General features: G+C 37.5%; 1 protein-coding gene across 2 annotated transcripts in view; it reads right to left on the reverse strand.

Annotated features, from left to right (window-relative positions):
* Positions 1–21,593, reverse strand: part of LOC127987351 (NACHT, LRR and PYD domains-containing protein 12-like) — a 795,441-nt gene that overhangs the window by 192,940 nt on the left and 580,908 nt on the right. The gene's annotated exons all lie outside the window — the stretch shown is intronic.

The following is a 21,593-nucleotide window of genomic DNA, read 5'->3' on the forward strand; positions in this document are numbered from 1 at the left end:
GGCGTTCGGATCCATATGCAGTGGTTTATTAGAGAGAATGGTCAGACAGGCAGAATTCAGATAACACAGTGTCAGGTATGTCAGGGAATATCCAGAATCACTATCCGTACCAGGCAGAGGTCAGGGCAGGCGGCAGAGAATCACAGGCGGTAACACAATCCAAGATCGAACACCAGGGAAACCGCTCGGAAATGCCAGACAGAACTAAACAAGACTTTGCAATGTCAGTGTGGATGAATGCAACCTTATAGTGTCACTGATAGGAAACAGGTGTGGTTCAATAATGAGTTCCTAGGCAGGGGTTTATGGGAAATGTAGTCCAGGGTGTACTGTGTCGTGTGAAAGTCTGTGTGGTGAATAAACAGACATGCAGTGACCGGATCATGACGATATATATATATATATTAGTTGTGGGCCGTTATCGGCATTAACGTGCTGCGTTAGTGCGAGACTCTTATCGGGCGATTAAAAAATGTAAACATCGATTTAAACATTAAACCATCCAAAAACAAGACGTGGAAAAGCTGAACAGAGTAACGTTAGCTGGTTACTCGCGCTGTGTTCGGTGCGGAGAGAGAGAGAGCCGCGTATCACGGACAGCGACACTGAACCGAGCTCTCTTCCTCGAAGTCCCTCCTGCACCTGAACGAACAAATACAAATCACAGTTTGAACAAACAAAAAGATAAATTCAGTACTCGCGGTGTTCTGGTGTTCAGGGCTAACGCAGAGAAAGACGTCTCAAAACACTTGAACATCGAATTTGCTTATTTTGTATGTATTTGTCGGCACAAGAGAAAAAATATGTCAAAATATCCACCTTGGAAATTATGCTCGAAAAAACTGTCAGTTATTTCTTAAGTGAAAGTAAACAGTTGAGGAAAATGGGATGTGTATTATATTGGATGCGTTCATGGTCTCTTAAAGTGACCGTGCCTAATTTAGCTACTGGCTGCTGTAATGTTAATCCTAGAAAATGAAAGAAAATCACTCACTGCTCTTGACTTCATTACTTTGTAGTTTTAACAGTCAAACCAAAAATTATTCAGAAACCAGATATAATTTTTTATATATATAGCAAAACTGTAATAATGTGAGAAATGTTGAAGGTGTCTGAATAAATGTAGGTTTGATTGTAGATTTCATTTTTACATTGAAGACTATCCAGTGCTATTATTTGGTTTCTGTACCTTGACACCTACAAACTTGAAAAAAATTTAAACATTGGAGTGAAACAGGCGTAATGTTGTTTGCACCTTGTGCAATGTTGAATTAGTTTACAGCTTTTTCAAGCACTTTGTGATGCATTTTGGAAACTGGAGATGAGCCCCTTTTCTAATGCACCACCTAGCTTGATAAACCCCTTCTCAAAGACTTACTGTTTGTCAATTTTATTTGGGTAACACACATATTCTGAATGCTTTCGGCAGTATTCGAATGAGCCATTTTAATCTAGATTAATCTAGATTAATTTCAAGATCACAGTGAGATTAATCTAGATTAAAAAAATTATATATATACACATATATATATTCTATTTTCAAAAATAAACTTGTTACTCTCCCAGTTTAACGGTCTTGTTTTACAGAAGACGTAAGAAATATAAATATTTTTTTTTAAGTTATTCTTTTAAATTCAGAATCTCAGATCTGAGATGGCGCTGTTCTGTGGCGACAAGCAGCTTTAGCTCGTGTCCGTGTTATTGTGTTTTAAAAGTCTTTAGGGTTTTAATTCCCCTTTGTGGTGTGCTGTTTAATGTTGTCTGTTTTATGAACATTTGCTGAGTATCTGAGGGATATGAAAAGCTTTGAGAAAATGATCAAAGAGGCTGTCCTACTGCAGGTTGGAGATCAGTTAGATCCACTGCAGTTTGTATACAGGTCTAGCAGGGCTGTGGAGGATGCTGTGACCACACTACTGCACTTTATTTTTAGCCATCTGGATAGAGCAAACACTCATGTCAGACTTGTATTTGTTGATTTTACTTCTGCTTTTAACACCATTCAGCCCTTTCTGCTCGCTTAGAGACTGATTGTGGATTTTAACCTTGATTTGAATTTGGTGGGCTGGTTATTGGGTTTTTTAACAGACAGATCCCAGAGTTGAATGTATCTAAAACTAAGGACATGGTCATTGACTTTCGCAGGACAGCACCTCGCCCTACAGTCACGGCTATCAAAGGCACGGACATTGATCTCGTGGAGACATACAAATATCTTGGAGTCATTTTAGACAACAAACTGTGTTTTGAACCTTTGGTTGAGGCTGTCTCAAAGAAAATCAAGACTGTACTTCTTTAGGAAAATTAACAATTTTAATGTTTCTTCAGAAATTATGTTTTATAATGCTTTTATTGAATCGGTTTTATCTTTTTGTATAGCTGCTTGGTTTGGAAGCCTCTCCCTGACAAATAAAAACAGACTTGGTAGTCTGGTCAAAGTGGCGAGCAAGATTTCCAGGAGAAGTCAGGCTCAACCTGGGGAGTTCTACATAAAACAGGTCCAGAGGAAAGCTAGAGTCATAGCTCATTCACAGGATCATCCCCTTAGAACAGAGTTTGAGCTTTTGCCCTCTGAGCGGGCGCTATCGAGGTCCTAGCTGCAGAACCGTCAACTGTGAGGCACCTTAATGGCACTTAGTACTTTATAATAACTTGCACAAGTTGCATTTTTGCACTTGATCGTGTCCTGTATTTTATGTATTTATTTATTTGCACATTATGTACAGTACATTGGGCGTTATTGTGAATTCCTTCTCTGCTGGTTGGTCTTTGTTGGTGAGTGTTGTTGCATGTTTATATGTTTTATGTGGAGCATTTGCTGCAAATCCAATTTCCCCTTGTGGGACAATAAAGGTACTTTGAATGTCAGCCTGCAGTCAGTTGAGGATATTTAGTCCCACCCTGTAACATCTGATTCATCCACATTTAAATGTTGAATATGAGTCTACACACCATGCATATTAGGATCAAACCCTAACAATTATTTTGACCCCGGTGACTGACAGCTATAGGCTATTATTATTATTTATTTCTTTTTCTGAATTGCACCTGTGTTAGAAGAATGGTTTCTTGTTAGTGAGAGATATGGACTTGCATTATGCTCAATAAGCAAGCTAACATGTAGTATATTATATTCCATTCTGTTAAAAAAAATATATATATATATCATTACTTTTTTATTATTATAATTCTTTTGCATCTCCTCAATAAGTGCAGTTTCTGAAGAGTACACGGGTGTGAGTAAATGCCTAAAGAAAGGCTTGTGTGAAGATGGCGGCTTGTGTTAAATCTGCCAAACTAGAAGTATAGCCCCAAAGTAAAGTTATTCCTTGTCCAAAGTTTAAGAGAGATAAGAGGAAACAGAGGGCGGGGTTTCTACGTCTCTCACAGACTGTGAGTCAGTGTTCAGCTTCATCTCGTTCATTCTCAATCTCACGCTGTTCTGTTGATTAGACAAATCCTCTTCTGTTCAGTGGAGATCGTTATCTTTGAAACAGCTGTTGATCGTTTGTCTTTTCATATTTCTCAGTAAAGGTATGTAATAAGTGTTTCTCCAGTTCTTGTGAGTGTTATGTCTTCAGTTATCGCCTCACGTTCAGACTATTTTAAGTAAAGCTTAATTGTCTAAATGCTTGTAAATGCTAAAAGTCATTGAGTTAATTATGAAAAATTAGACTGAGTGTGGAGACACCGGGGCCAGTTGCATGGACTGTTTAGACAGGTCTTAAAAACTTTTTTTTTTCTTCAAGACTAGTTTTAACTTTTTAAATTCCGTTATGAAAAGGAAGATTGGTCTTATTTGTACTGGGAAAGTAAGACTGAGTTCCCCTTCGCAGCTGTTGGTCAAACCAGTCCTGAAGACACTCCTGCCCTCTAGCGGTAGTGGCGCAGAACTTTCAAACTGGTCATGCAGCAACCGTTACTTCGGCATTAATACCTTTAATGAATATAATTAATGTATGAATGCATCGTCAGAAATCAGATGATCCCCCAAATAAAAACAGTAGGTTTTATGGGGCTAATCAACGTAAATAATGGTTCAATAATTATTAAATCATTATTCCTGCCATAATTATTCTAAACCACCATTTTACAGAAATAGTGTTTGAAGAATAATGTCAAAGTTAACAAAATATTGGTAATTCTGACCTCGTAACAATAGTTTTGATTAGAATAGGCTACATCACATCCGGACGGGCGTTCGCATACGGTCTAGTCACAGAAGTTCAAATATTTGAACGTATCCGAGGCAAAAATCGGATCCGATATTTTCTCATGCGCATGTGATCGGAACTGAACGCACTCAACGCAGCTCCGCCACTACTTTTCATCGGAAATGAATGACTTCTCTGTCGTCGGAGACAGTGGAAAGGCGGCTTTAAGTTCATGCAGCTGGCCCCAGATCTCTGGTTGTCATGGATACACAGAACAATGGAACCTGTCTGAAGGGTGTGGTGACGTGTCATATGGTGACCCATACTCAGAACTCGTGCCCTGCATGTAACCCATCCAGAGTGAACACAACATGTCAGAAAACAATGTCTACTTCTGCAACAACAGCAGCTCAAAGGTTATACTGTATAGATGGACTATTTTATAGTAACAACTGATCAGCATTTTAAAGAAACAGATCTCTGACTTGAGAAATGAGAACAGTAACTTTTTTGCTAATTGTGTGATGTTTGTGTGTGCTGTGTTGAGTTCAGGAATACTTTAAGTATTAGGACTTGTTAGCCATAGTAAAACATTGATTAAAAGACTCCTGGATCCCAAAAGGAGGTGTTTGTAACAGTGTTTAGAGCTGATCTCTTGTAGTGCAGTCGTCTGTGTGTTTGACAGGAATGAGAAGATAATGTCGTGTGGGAATCTCTTCTTCAGGAGCTGTCTTTGTGTGTGTGTAACTCACAGCAGTCTCTTGTATTGTGAGAAGAAACGTTTGCATACTTGTGTTCTTCTGCTGAGGGACGCGTCTGGTGACAATGTTTAACCGTCTCCCTCCAGTGTGACCCTGATACAGCTCTTTGATTTGAAGATTTATCCTTTTATGTTTTCTGGTCTGGATATATAAGTGAAGTTTTCATTAATATCAGACAGTGTGTGTGAGTCTCTGCATCAAATCTCTCACACACTGCTGTCAGCTGTGCATCTCTCACTCTTAGATCGAGAGCATTTATCTGAACTAGAACTGAATTTAATTCTGATGGGATTCTTATTGTTTAATTATGTAATTAATGAATGGAGCACAGGAACATCATCAGAGACCTTTTGATTTCTGTCTAGCACTGAATTATCAAGTTGTGCTCAAGTGACCAACAAACTAGATTTTTGTTCTGAACAAGCAGTAGACGAGTGATTTAAAGATATAAGTTAACCTTCTTATGAAGATATAAGTGAACCTTCTTATGAAGGTATAAGTTAACCTTCTTATGAAGATATAAGTTAACCTTGTAGTGAATCTGACTAAGTAGTGACTTGTGCTGACAGTGCTGTGATGTGATGAAGTAATAATACTTTGTTTCACTAGCTACTTCAGTATTTTTGGGGAGTACCTGTACTTTACTTGAGTTTTTATATTCCAGCCTACTTTTACTTCTACTCCACTACATCTCCTAGTTAAAATGTAAACTTTTACTCCGATACATTGAATGAATGATTCACTGAATGAATCAAAGTTTGAATGAATCAGTTGAATCTCAGTGATTCACTCATTAACACTCACTTGCTTTCACCATCTGTGTTCATTTCACATGTGGACTATTCTTTTATATATATGCATTTGCTTCTTTTCCATTTTGCATTTACTTACATATTACTCATTTTCTGTTAAGATATCTGCACTTTTACTTGAGTATGACTTTCATGTACTTCATACAGCACTGACTACAGAAGCAGATCAAACTGGACTGAACTGGGGACTGATTCTGGGACTGGGACTGGGTCTGGGTCTGCCGGTGCTGCTGGTGCTTGGTGTTGTGATTTATTGTTGCTGTTGCAGAAATTCAGGACGAAATGGCAAGTATAACCTACTATTTTACAGCTAATAACATTGTGTAAAATTAAAACCCCTGAGCTGGACACATTCCCTTCACTTGCTGTAGCAGAAAAATAATACAAATGAAAAGTAATAGATAACTTCATATTGTGTAAATATAAAATGATGAACAGAATATGATTAATATAACAGAGAAAGAGAAACACACAGGTGTATGTTTGAACTCTTGAAAGCAGAAGAAATTGAATATTTATCTCATCATTAAACCACACTCTGGTCTAAAACAAGGAGGTTTATGGGTGATTAATCTTCCTAGCATTATTTAGGAAAGACTACACTTGTATTTGTTCTGATATTTCTTCTAATGGTGTGATTTCAGGAGATGTTTAACATTATGTGGAGAACGGAGGAACAGTCTTCAGGAAAATCAGCAGCTGCTCATTCAGTAATGAATAACTAAACAGTATCTGACACTTGACAGAGCATCGTGTCAATGATATCAGCCAAAATGATCTGCATAAATACATTTACTAAATAAATAAATCATACAAAGACATTTCTGGAGCGCCACCTTCCAGCTCACGCCAAAACACCTGAAGCAGCTTCTTCAGGACAGTAAAGTGTTGATGTGGAAATAAACTCTACTTGAAAGTAGCTCGCATTGGTCACAGTGTATCTATGTACAATCTACTGTTTATATGTATAATGTATATATGTACTGTATGTATATGTGATGTATGCATAAATAAAAATCTCTCTAGGCACAATAATGTCTCTTTTCTATAAGCTCTTCCAGTTCGTTCTGCACTCTAGTCTAGTGAACCAAGTGTCAATGACTTTCTTTCTAAACAAGAGAGAAATGACTGACACAGTAACTATATTTTATTATGAACTAAAATACATACTAAACTAAAAAACATATTTATTGATAGAGTATAATCTGATAGATTTATGAAGGCATCATTGTGTATTATTTGCTGCCTGATGTCCCACAATCCTGTGCGTTTGATTCTGTGTCAGCTGAGCTAAAACAATTAAATGGTGTGTGAAAGTTGTGGTCTGTGGTCAGTGTTAAAACATCTTTTCACTTCACCCTACATTTATTTGTTAGGTTTTGTGTTTCATCTGGCTTTAGGTTAATTTTGACAGAAGATAAAATCATTTGGACTGCAAGATTTTGTTTATCTGTCAGAAAGCAGCAGATGAAATTAAACACATACACTTCAAATAAATACACACTCAAAAACATACATTTTCATGTTTAGTTATTGTCGCATCTTCTGAAATCTTGACAGAAACTTTGACATGGGACTTTAGGAAAGGCTCACACAGTCATTTTTTCATTAATAACATTAAGATACTGTCACATTAAAGATGTATTCAGAGAGGATAAAGGCAAAATGTTCAGATCACAACAGAATTATATCATTCAGAAACCTCACAGAGATAAAGAGTTCACACCTCAGCTCATTATGATCATAAACACTTGTCATATCTTAAGACTGGAAGACTGTCTTTGGATTTGAACATATTTCTACCTTGGAATGCAGACCTTTTAGCTTGGCCTTTGTTCTCATTCATGCGTGTCTGAGACGCTGCTCAGTGTGTTGTTATGATGACACACACACACACACACAACACAAGAAAACACACTGTCTCCTAATCTGTCTCTGTAGTTTGTTTGCACTCTGTGCTGCATGTTTTCTGTTTGCTTTAAATATTAAGTGAATAAGTTTGCAGACCAATGATTGCAATTTTAAGGAAAGCAAATCATAAAAACTGAAAAAACTGTTTCTTCAATATAACTTCTCCATCATCTAAACATCAATCATAGCAGTCTTCATGAGATTCCCTTCTGTTTTCAAAGAGTCTTTCACCTTTGTTGTAAATTATGAATTATAGATTTATTTGATTTATATTGTGTATTTTATCTGCATTTGCGCTGTTTTGTACTTCTTCTACTGTTCGAATGCTTTCACTTAAAGATCTACTGGATCCTTGAACTGTACCGGTTTAAAAAGTGAGAAGAAAAAAACTTTAAATTTTTAAGGTATTGTTTGGTTAAAATGTACTGATTCAAATAAGTAATGAATAATTGATTATTATTTTACTACTTTGAGCTTCTCGTGCCCCAAACACTGAAAACCCCTGCAGAAAGACTCCTCTTACTCTGTAAAGTGTAAAGTGTCATTTCTAATCACACAGACACTGATGCTGTGTGTCATTACACTAAAAGTGTTTGTTCACTAAAGACTAAAAATACAGAAGAACTGGTGTGTACCGGTCCTCCTCGAGCTCTACTAGAGCAGAAATATAGTCATCATTCATTCATAATCTTACTTGTCTAACAGTAATACTCATTTCTGATTTATCAAGAGCATCATCTAGTGATCTGTTATTTTACCACAAAAACCGCTACAACTGAGAACAGATCGCTCGACTGAACTGAGCAGTAAGATACAAACACTTACAGTAGCCTACACACACACACACACACACACACACACACACACACACACACACACACAACACATATGCAACACACACAGACACACAACACATATGCAACACACACACACACACACACACACAACACAACACATATGCAACACACACAGACACACAACACATATGCAACACACACACACACACACACACAACACAACACACATGCAACACACACAGACACACACACAACACATATGCAACACACACACAACACAACACACATGCAACACACACAGACACACACACACACACACAACACAACACACATGCAACACACAACACAACACCACAGACATGCAACACACACACACACACACACAACACAACACACATGCAACGCACACAGACACACACACACAACACAACACCACAGACATGCAACACACACACACACACACACACACACAACACAACACCACAGACATGCAACACACACACACACACACACAACAGACATGCAACACACAGACACACAACACAACACACACACACACACAATACAACAGACATGCAACACACACACAGACACACACACAACCCAACACACACACACAACACAACACCACAGACATGCAACACACACACACACAACAGACATGCAACACACAGACACACAACACAACACAACACACACACACACACACACACACAATACAACAGACATGCAACACACACACACACACACACACACACACACACACAACTCAACACAACAGACATGGAACACACACAGACACACAACAAAACACTTACCTGTACATATGACAAAGTTCTTTGACCCTGACACTATTCCTCTCAAATGGGACCCTGTACAATTGCTTCCTGGTCATGTGCTTTACCAAGATGTGTCTGATAGTTGTAATGCTTACTCAATTTATGTTGTTGAATACTTGCCTATCTGCAAGTATTTGTTGCTGTAGCTGGTGGAGACAGATTGCATAGTTTGCTCTGACTAGGTTCACTATGGCAAGTTCCTGCTGTTGGGTGAACAGGCGTTGGCATCCACCCCCAGTAGGTCTTCTAGCCATTTGTAAAAAAAAAAAAAAAAAATGCAACCACAAATTCACTTACTATTATGAATCTACATCCCCTCCAGAAGTCTGAGATCTGCTAGTGAGCGACGCCTCGTGGTACTATCACAGAGAGACTTAAAATCACTTTCCAGAACATTCTCGTTCACCATTCCTGGCTGGTGCAATGATCTTCACACCCCTATCTGAGTGCTGAATCCCTGACAGCTGAAAACTCATCTATTTCTAAATTATTTGACTTCATCATCAAAAAATGCCTCTCTTTATTTATTCCTTCTCTTTCTAGCTTGTATTTATTTGAACAATGTCTAAAACTTGGTATTACAAGCACTTCCTTTGTGTTGTTTTAGGACCGTCTGATGTGAAATTACAAAATAAAAGCCTCCCGATCTCAAAAATATGCTGCTGCATCTTTACTTTAATTAATTCTAATGGTTTGTTTTCCCCCATGGCATAAACGGTTATGACGTTTTTGTGGGCATTCCCACAAATGCCAAACAAGTCAATTACATTTTATTTTTTATAGGGCAAGCAGAGAAAGCCCTGGCTCTCCACCAACATTTATGTGAAGGATTGGCGTATCATATGCACGCAAAATTGGCATTTGGCGTATGCATTACACGCAACTAGAAAGTGTAAAGTCGTGTTATTTATACGCTGATTGATGAGAACGGGTTGGTTAACCCTATGTAGCGCTAGCCTAGAGAGGAGTTTGACTAGCGAGGGTTGCTGCTTCAGTTGTTATAACTGTGCTGTTTTGTGATTTCATCACAGGTTTAGCCCTTAACCACAGCACTGGTCTACAACCATCTGTTCAGACAGAGTTAGTTCAGCCATCTCTGACTGATATTTCACTGCACTTAGCGACTAATCAGTCTTATTGCTTGACACAAAAGTGTCGCACTTTATCAGATCTATCCCAGTGTAATATGATCCAACACTTAAACTGCTCTGTTTACTGCAAACATTTCAACTGTATCAAATCCTGTTGATGAATGTCACAGAGCTGCATGGAGGAGTGTCACTCTCAGACATGAATATACAGACAGCCTCCTTTATGTCATAGACTGTAAAAGAAATGGACACAGCGACCCCATTGGATTCAACGGAGACAAGTGAAGTCAATTAGAAGCAAGCACTTCCTGGAGGTCGAGCGTACTGCGCAGACTCAAACTGAGCTTGATGACATAGATGTCACGTGAGCAACCTGTAAATCTTCTAATCACTGTGCCAAGAGAAATCTGAATCACCCACAGAATCTTGCAGAGAAGGCGAGCGTGAACAAGAGCAAATTGTGGTAAGTATTCTGATTAATTATCTCCCTTGACTTTATGCCTCCACGTCCTCACGACTGCCTCATAGACAGTAAAAGATCGTCTGCGAGCTCCTCCTCCTGTCCATACGGTAATTTCTCTACTGTGCGACAGAGAGTTGCTGGTTATGACGCAATCGTTAAACTATTTTTTACAAAAACTGCTTCTACGGGACCATAACGTAAGATACAAGGTAATGGAGCCTTTTATACATTTTCGTGTTTCTTTAGAAATAATTAATGGACAAATTGAGTCTTTAAATGCCTCAGATGTAAAGTTATTCGCTGTCAAAGTGACGCCAAAATGAAGTCAATGGAATGCTAACAGCAGGTGGGGGTCCGCTAGCCAATGGTGGCGCCCAGGGGTGCTTCAAAAAATATGAAACCCTGCCCCCCTGCTTAATGTCAACATTAAACTTGGATCCTGTGGTGATATGGTTAACTACTGCCCCCTAGTGGAGGAGTGAGGGACTTGAACAATAAAGAGGCATATCATTATGTTTGTCTCACCTGGCCTATTTAAACACAAAACTCTACAAATAACCATCCTAACACAACAGATCCTATATTTACTTTCTTATTGCATTATTCACGCGGCCCATCAGGTTACTGAAGGATACCCGTGTTTACCGTAGCTTAAAAATACATGCATCATTAAAAAAAAATCACTTTGTGTTTGTCCTCTAATTACCATCACCAACATGATAAATGACAAAATTATATAAAAATGATATAATCTTTAATCATTTACCCAAAATGTGTTCTTTTATTTGTTTATCTCAATCAGGTTTTCTTTCCATAATTTTAGCTAATTCTCATAATTATGTTGGCTTGGCAACAAGCCAACATACTGTTATGCTATTTAAACTTCTTCTTTTTCTTATTATTATTTTTCTGACACAGAAATTCTAAACGCTACTCCTCCTAGGGCTTTAAAGCCACAAGCCCCAAACTCGGCAGACACCTGCGGGATAGAGCGGTGCAGGTTGCTATATCTTTTCAGAATGATCAGACTTAAAGTTTTTTTTTTATTAATTTTTAAATGTAAAAACTCATTACCCATAGACTTCCATTGTCTGAGAAAAATCGCGCCCCTACTGGTTGCAATACCCGGAGTTTTGTTTACTTTCACTTTTACATTGGTTAAAAATACAAGTAAATAATACAATTTCCCTCAAACTGACAAGCTAAACCAACATATCTGATTACAGGGGTCAGGGCTCATTAATAATTTATTTCTGGGCAGAGACCAGTCAGACGAGAGAAGAATCACGGCTGGTCAGCTGCTGGAGGCATTGTCTCCACGGAGCTCACAACGAGCGAATTCATTCTTATTTAAGACCTTTTAAAACGGCGATTGCACGCAATCCACACGTTAGAGCACACCAAGAGCTAAATTCAGATGTTTCTGAACTGTTTAAAGTAATAACATGATATATTCGCGGCAGCCAACTGCCCGCGAGCTAGCGATGTATTTCTCTGAACACTTGAAGTCCACAGAGAAATTACAGCCTTTCACATTAAAACACTGCAGCGAAACGGCACAAAACAATTAGAAGAATATATTATACACATGAAAATGAGTGTTTATATGTGCTTGTGAGATTTCTCTGTCAGGCTGAACATCGATTGCTCAGCGTTGCATAACATGGTAAAGCAGGGAGCTACACTGAGACCAAAATGGTCGCATGCATCACTGATTATTTTTGTACCTACTTATGTGTTATGCTATGATTTAATATGACCATTTATTAAAACAGAAATGTGTATTTTAAGAATACGTTTTATAACGTAAATTATGTCTCTGGCCAAAGAACAGAGAGAAAGACGAGAGAGAAATGAGCGCTTCCAAAAATAATATCACAGCGAATTGCACGAATCCACCCATTAGAACACAACAAGAGCAGAATTCAGGTGTTTTTGAACTGTTTATGTGTGCAAAATGAAATATAATTTGACAGCGTGATACAGCTTATGAATACTGATGTCTGGGCAGAGAGCAGTCAGAAGAATCAGAGAGAAGAATCACGGCTGCTCAGCTCAGGCTGTCTCCACGGAGCTCACAACGAGCGAATTCATTCTTATTTAAGACCTTTTATAATTAAATTATATCGACGATTGCACGCAATCCACACGTTAGAACATAGCAATAGCTGAATTCAGATGTTTCTGAACTGTTTAAAGTAATAACATGATATATTCGCGGCAGCCAAATGTCCGCGAGCTCGCGATGTATTTCTCTGAACAAGTCTAAATAGAGAATTCACAGCCTTTCACATTAAAACCCTGCAGCGAAACGGCACAAAACAATTAGAAGAATATATTATACACATGAAAATGAGTGTTTATATGTGCTTGTGAGATTTTATCTGTCAGGCTGAAGTTCTGAACGTCACATCAATTGCTATCCATCGTCACAACATGGTAAAGTCATTTATATATATATTTTAAGAGCTTCTTAAAATATTAATGCACACAATCCACTCATTAGAACAAAACAAGAGCAAAATCCAGGTGTTTGTTGAGCCGTGCAAAACGAAATATCATTTGACATCGAGGGGAAAAAAGTAACTGTAACTCCATGAATACTCAACGAAGAGACAGAGATATATCTATAGAAAGCTTGACATGTCTACTTTTAAAACAAACAAGTGCTGCCGAACAAATATTCTGTGATAAAGTAATCCATATCAAAACAACGCAATGTCCTTTTTTCACGTCTAATGTATGGAAGGCCAAGAGGGTCAAATACACGTGAATTTTAACGTGTCTCTGTAAAGGGTCTACTTTTTTTGGATACAAACATAATAACAACAAAACTTTGGGCACTTATAAAATAAAGATAACAAACAAGGTGTGCTGTCTGCAGCCTTGGTCTGCGATGATCTTCATTTACAAACACGTCATTAAAATAAACTGTAACTCCATGAATACTCAACGAAGAGACGAGAGATATATCTATATCTATAGAAAGCTTGACATGTCTACTTTTAAACTAAACAAGTGCTGCCGAACAAATATTCTGTGATAAAGTAATCCATATCCAAACAAAGCGATGTCCTTTTTTCACGTCTCCTTTCATTATATCTAATGTGTATGGAAGGCCAAGAGTGTCAAATACACGTGAATTTTAACGCGTCAACAACACGTTAAATACGTGTATTTCATGCGTAGACAACACGTATTTAATATTATTTATTTATCGGCGCTGCACAACATGGTAAAGTCATTTATATATATTTTTAAGAGCTTCTTAAAATACTATATTACTCCAATGTTATATCCAATATTATTTAACGTGTTAAATAGTGTTGTTTACAAGTGAAAAATCAGCGGGTATTTAACATGTATTTCACGTGAAATACACTGAAGTACACCTTAAAAATCAGTTTGAAGAGGTCAATGTCATTGCCTGCTGAGGACTTGGGTCAAACCACTTCTGTGAGCTTAGTGGTTGGGGTGTACCATCCATAGACAGGCAACCACCATTTAACATGCTATAGATCAGCTTATTCAGCCTTATTATTTAGTCTTTTTTCTTTTCTGTTTTGTATAGCCTATAGAAATAATATATTTAAGTTTCAGTTTTATGAAATATTTATTTTATAACAAATAGTTATTACAATTTTGTGGTGATAGTATAAAGTTTATAAAAGTTAAAGTATTTTGTAATGAAACAGGACTTTTTGTTTAGCTGTTGACTCGCCGAAGTATACTATATATAGTGTCCCTTCTTTAATTTTTCAGTAATGTGTGATAACTTAAAATATGTTGTCAGTACTATTAAAATAAGATTAAATTGAATGGTATTTAGGAGATTATGGTTTTTGCATGACTTATTTCGCATTCAACTAGACAACCCTGTTGTAGCTGTTATCATAGCCTAGGCTTTTTATTTAAAAAGAAAAAAGCAAGGGACCATGGAAAAAGACTGTTGCAGGTGTATTTTTTTATGGTATTTTTTTTGCAGCGGGACAACTCAAGAATGTTGGGCACACAAGTACTGTGGCTCTTTTGCCCCATGGCCAAGATGGCCAAGCCAACATCAAAGTTAGTTCACTAACTTTTAATTCTAGTTCTCTTATAATCTCTCTCCTATCTAGTGCTATACCTCCCCCTGGTGTTCATTATTTGTAATAACTTCTATGTAAAAACAAGCGTTACTTTCCATTATAAAAGGCATTCATTTGCAGTACTGTTTCTAGGCACAGACAAGCTAGGGGGTCTCCTAAAACAGCAATCAGAGCATTAACTGGTGCTATATTTTATCAGGGATGTGATAAAGAGTGCCCCGGCCACCCTGAAATATGATTGATGCCTCCACTGGATCCCCAACATTATCAGACTACAGTTCTGTCAATCTGACGATGCCTGTATGTCACTGGATCAGAGATCTGTCAAATACTGTCTCTGATTGTTGCGTGTAAAGTTCAACAGAGCACTAGTTCAATAGATTCTGTCAGTGCTTTGGCAAGGTAAGTCTTTTTTTTCCCACATGCAATAAAGCTCAAAGGCCAATGTAAAATATTGGTGCAGTAAAAGTGCACAAAATCAGTATTTTTAGGCAGTATTTGTGGCAGTCGATAAATCATGTTGTGAAATTGTCCAAAAGGTAGAGGTGATCCGATCAGGATTTTTTAAGCCGTTGGCCGATCACAGAAAGCAGTATCTGCTGATCCAATCACCGATAATGATCTTTTTAAAGCCTTCTTTTTATCACCTAGAGTTCAAATCAAAATACTGTTCATTCAAATGCGTTTTTAACATGGTTATTCTTTTTTTTAGATAGTACAGTAATACAATCATTCATCAATTAATGTATGCTTTTTAATTTAGCATTTACTTTTAGATTCATATAGTAAGTGGTTAAAGCAAAACATTTAAACAACTTTTCATTCAAATTTTCCATTGACAGAAACAGTCAGCTCTACTGCCTTTACTTTTGTATTTAAATCTGTAAATTAATATAAAACTGTAATTAAGAATTTTAAAAGTGCTCAATTCTTTTAAACCTGGCCAAAAAACTTCTCAGGTTACGTCCTCTAGGGGGCGCTATAGGGAACACTTCGTCGTGACCCGTGTCTGAAGCATAAACTGAAAAAACACCAACTTGTTGGCTGTCACTACCGGCGAGACTATAAACAGGCACCGGGAACAAACGTCATTCACTTCTTCGTCTGAAACTTGCGTTCCAAGCATGGGGGGACTTTCAAGGGACCTTCGAACTGTGTTCTCTAGGGGGCGCTATGGGGAACACTATACCCACGGCGCCATGCTGAGGGGAGTGCTCCAAAGTCAGCTTTATCAGATTTCTTCATCACAGCTTGTACTGGTCATTTTAACTTCCAGTTCTGCTGCACAATGCACTTATGATAACATTGAATGCTTCCACACAATCACCTCCAGACACGGTCAAAAAATGTTGTGCTTCCTTCTAATTACACACCTGTCTTCTCTTACTCTTTGCCTATATACTCATTCAGGCCCAAACTCCACCCACTGGTAAAAAACAGAATTACAATAGACCATAATGGCTCTTATATAATGATTAGTTCATAATGAAAGGCATGGCTGGTGCAGCTGACAGAAATACTGGACAATAACTGTTGAAATATAAAGACTACTTGAGGAAACTGTTTCCCAGGTCAGTCAGAGCTCATGGTACACACAGATGCAGACTGTTTCATTATGTGAAGACTTTAAACCTGTCAAGAACAATATGATTACAATATCAAACTGTCCATCGACATAAACCACTCTTCTGTGTTAAAATACATGTATGAAAAGTGCTTACAGTTTTGAGTTTGCTAATGTAAAACATGTGAAACTGTGTATTTAATGTCAGCTTTTATTGATTGTGTTTTCAGGAGTGTTTGGTGTTGGGAAAGATGAAATGAAGACAGAAGAAGTGAAGACGGCGCTGGGACAGTCTGAAACTCTACACAGCGGTGTAGAGGAATATCATCAGATCATCTGGATGTTTGAGGACAGGAATGGACATTCATTGACACAAAAATCGAATTACACCATAAATGGATATAATTTAAGTCTACTGTGTTTCACAGCCAACACATAGGCTATGGTTTTTTTTTTTGTCTAGGTTTAAAGCAAAAGATCACTTTTAAAATTCTTAATTACAGTTCTTTATGAACTGCAGGATTGCTTGTAATAAAGATTTAAATGCAAAAGTAAAGACAGGAGAGCTGACTGTTTCTGTCAATGGTAACGCGTTAGAGTACTCTAATTACTTTTTTCCTGAAATTTGTAACTTAACGCGTTAGTTCCGTGCGTAAGTAATCAGTAACTTAGTTATTTTTTTAAAAAAAGTAATCCGTTATTTTAAGGAAAGGAAAATCCCGACTGCAGCCTGCTTTTTGTCAGACAGTAGTCCTAGGTCTACTGTGCCACCTGCGGATGTACAGTATCAGCGGAGCCGAAGCTCTGTGATCGTAAAGTCAATGGCTGGGATGCGTCTGTGCCCTGCGCCTGACCCTGTGTGTGTGTGTGGGTTTTTTTTCGAACTCCCGGCAAGATAGCAGAGAGGACAGTGTTTGGTTTATGGAAGTACGCACATTATTTTCAATTTGTCAACGAAAAAGAAAAGAACATAACGGTAAAATGCACGCTCTGCTTTGGTGAAAAGCTTCTGTCAAATTTAACGCTACGTTTTAATCACTACTTTGAAGAGTAAATGTAAGAGAGGACTGTGTTAAAGCGAATTTAGGCTTGTGACTGTGAGTGACACTTTAATAATAATTAGTTCGGCTATTAAGCGATTTGTCCTTTGCCTGTGTGGCAGTGAAGGATTTAATTCGGTCGGTTTGTTATCATTTTTGTTTGACAGGCAGCTGTTAATTTCTGTTAGATCGTTGGCTGGCTGGTTGTTCATCATTTCTAAATGGATTTAAATCTGCAAGCCTGTTTAAGGTTGTGTTTACAAGTAAGCATACTTGTACTTTGATAACTGCATTATTAAGTTAAAGAAAAATCAGGAGTTATCTTGTGGTGCTCATAATATACAGTAGCCTAGGCTACCCGGGCTGGGTAACGTTAGGTGCGAATTTTGATTAATAATATGTTCTGTGATAATAAATAAATAAAACGCCATGTGGAATAGCCGATTGCTGACTGTCTTTCCTGTTATTGTTATCCTGCAGTGTTAATTTAGTCGGATGACTGACGTTATTCATTGTCGGGAGTCACGACTTCTAGGTGCATTTAAAGGGGCCGGGGGGGCTGTGTCTGTCATGTGTGAGCCGCTGCAAACGGCTTTTAATTTTTGGTAACGCATGAGTACTCTAACGCGTTACTTTTATGAATAGGTAACGCTGTATCATAACTGATTACTTTTAATTGATGGTAACGTTGTAACCTAACTAACTACTTTCCAAAGTAACTATACCCAACACTGATCAGGAGCATAATCCTGTGTGAAAGCTGCTTCTGTATCACACATGAACCACATACACACTGTAAACAGAGTCTGTGTGAACCTCACATACAGCTCACACAATCAGGCTTGTGCTGTGTAACAATTACATGATTGTCAAAACAAAAATACACTGCATAATCAAACAATTAGGTTTGAAATTAAAAAAAAAAGCCCCCTCCACCCCTCAAAAAAAAATAAAAGACAAAAAAAAAATCCTCTCACATGGATGAGAATAAATGTAAAAAAAATCTTGACTGGATTATTACTATAAATAATTCAAAATGATAAAAAGAAGGCTTTAAAAAGATCATTATCAGTGATTGGATCAGCAGATACTGCTTTCTGTGATCGGTGATCGGCCTCAAAAATCACTTCTACCTTTTGGACAATTTCACAACATGATTTATCGACTGCCACAAATACTGCCTAAAAATACTGATTTTGTGCACTTTTACTGTACTAATATTTTACATTGGCCTTTGAGCTTTATTGCATGTGGGAAAAAAAGACTTACCTTGCCAAAGCACTGACAGAATCTATTGAACTAGTGCTCTGTTGAACTTTACACGCAACAATCAGAGACAGTATTTGACAGATCTCTGATCCAGTGACATACAGGCATCGTCAGATTGACAGAACTGTAGTCTGATAATGTTGGGGATCCAGTGGAGGCATCAATCATATTTCAGGGTGGCCGGGGCACTCTTTATCACATCCCTGATAAAATATATGTCTCGTTCAATAATCATTCAGTAATTAATTTAAAAATCATTTTGTTTTAATCAAATCGAAGATTTGATTAAAAGCCCAGATTTTAATCAACAAGAGCTCAATGTATATAGTTAGCCTACCTGAAAACTGCTAAAATGATAACGGACTTTTCCGAAGACACTAAACCGTTTCTATAAAATAAATTTAATTGAAACATGTCAATAACAAGTTAGGAACGTGTCAGGAACATTTGTATATAATATTTGTGTGATTTTAGCGACTAAACTTACCCAAAACAGTGTAAACTGCATCGAGAGAGGAGATTACTGCTTGCCAGTAACGGTTTTTGTGTTGATGCCCCGTTTCCATGGCAACTCTGCTCCCCGCTCGCGCAGCGGCGCAGGACTCAACGCACACACAGCATTTACACAAACAAACATCTAGAGTTAAAGCATTACATTTATAATGTACAGTCATTCAATAATAAATTTAAAAATCATTTTGTAGTTCAGAAGCAACAGCAACAATAGCTCACCATTTTATTTCACCGGATTATTTCTGGAAGCCTGTAAAAGAGTGAAAAACACGGTGAAAAAGCAGTCAGGACTTCTCTTTAATAACCCGCTTTTACATTTTCCCTCCGAGAAACTTCTGAAAACGCATTAAGGCGTTAACATTAATGTTAAAAATCGCTACCGTGACCGTTGGCTCAAAAAGTTAACGGTAACATTATTTGAAAATGAGCCAGACTCTTAAGCTGCCCATTCCATCTTTAAAAGTAGGGTAGAGTGGGGGAAAACGCCCCCCACCTGTTTTTCCCAAAATAACCACTAGAGGGAGTCAATATACATTTTCACTGTTGCTATGCACTGCGTTTGACTACGGGGATAAACAAATCTCCTTGGAGAAGCTGACACCAGCGACGTATTTGAAGAGAAGAGGATTACATGGTTAGCGCTATAATTTTCAGATATTAGTAAACAAGTGTTTAAGAGAATATTGTTCTGCAGGATATCACAGTGATATATGATAGATGAATAGTGAACTATGTAGTTTGAGAAGATATGTTATTTATAAGGAATATAATTATATAAAAAAAAAAAAAACATTTTTTGATAAAGTCATAGGTTGTGGGGTAAAACGCCCCCTACGCTGAGGGGTAAAACGCCCCCCAGATGGCATAGTTTCTCTCCATCATAATTACTATGATAACATATTTCTTTCTATCAAATCCTTTGTTTTACACTTAATGAAGTATAACTAGGTGGTAAAATCAAAATATTTGAACAAAAGAAAAAAAAAATACCTCAAGTGAGCATTAGGCTAGCTTGATAGCACAGTTAGCTCACTGATGGAAGGTGGTTAGGTGACCCAATGATAAAACATAGTGTCTTTTAATGCATTTATTGAATGTATTTCACTACATAAATATACAAATTTATAAGTTGAATATTTATTTATGTTTTCTGTTTGTCTTGGTGATAGTGGTGAACAAATACATCAATTATCAATCCCCTTAAAGGCCTAGTGTAGAAATCTCAACCTCATATATGTATTTTTTCTCTCCATATAGATGCGGACATATAAAAGAAAAAGTAACCGTGGTGCTTATACAGAGCAAGCTATACAAAATGCCATCAGAGCGATTTACTTTTAGAGATTAAAAATTAGTCTGTTCATTTTGCTGTTGATCTATGAAGCAAACTGGTTTGTAAGAAAGGGGGCATTTTACCCCACCGCTGGGGCAAAACGCCCCCTTTGTACAAAAAATATTTTCAGCCAAAAACTAATTAATTATGAAGGCTGAGCAATTTTAATATTTGGTGAATAATTCCTGCCATAGTCACTCAAAACCGGGATGGCAAATTCTAGTCACATTTATGTTTTGTTTCACTATGATGTCACATTTTCCTTAAGGGGGGCGTTTTCCCCCACTCTACCCTATCTAACATTACAGTGATACAAACATAGCTGGTTTGGTGATTATTGTATTCTTGTATTGATTACTAATATACCATAGTAAAACTACAGTTACTGTGGTAAAAACATGGTAAATGTCCCGTTTAATGTGTTTTAATTTCACATTTCATTTATTACTAGTGTAAGTGTCGTGATTAACATGATTTTACTACAAATACAACTTACATCATTGAACCTGAAATTAATATAAAACGGATCGAAGGTCTATGGCACGTCACGTGACCGATAGAGTTTAATCACACTAGCAGCTGTGTTCATTTATTTAAAAGCAATGAAACCCAAAGACAGCCGCGGATGGCCGATATAATACAGCGATTAAACATATGACGCTAATCTGATTAATAAAGAAGACAGAATACATTTTATAAAAGGCATTAAAAGAGAGTATTTACGACTACTCACCCAAACTGTGGAACTGATAGCAAATATTGCGATGTGTGCTGAATGAGACTTCTTGAACGTGATTTCATGGCGATAAACATCTCATGTCCTCGCGTCGAAACTCTGACGCCAAAAGTTTCCCAAGGTCGTAGTGCCCGAGAGGCACATTAGGCGTCATTAAAGTGACGCTAGGGGCGCTTGACCATGCTTTGGTTTCTGACGCCTTTGGAGTGAGAATGGGTTGTT

This window comes from Carassius gibelio, chromosome B22 (genome assembly GCF_023724105.1).
Source record: "Carassius gibelio isolate Cgi1373 ecotype wild population from Czech Republic chromosome B22, carGib1.2-hapl.c, whole genome shotgun sequence".
NCBI lineage: Eukaryota > Metazoa > Chordata > Actinopteri > Cypriniformes > Cyprinidae > Carassius > Carassius gibelio.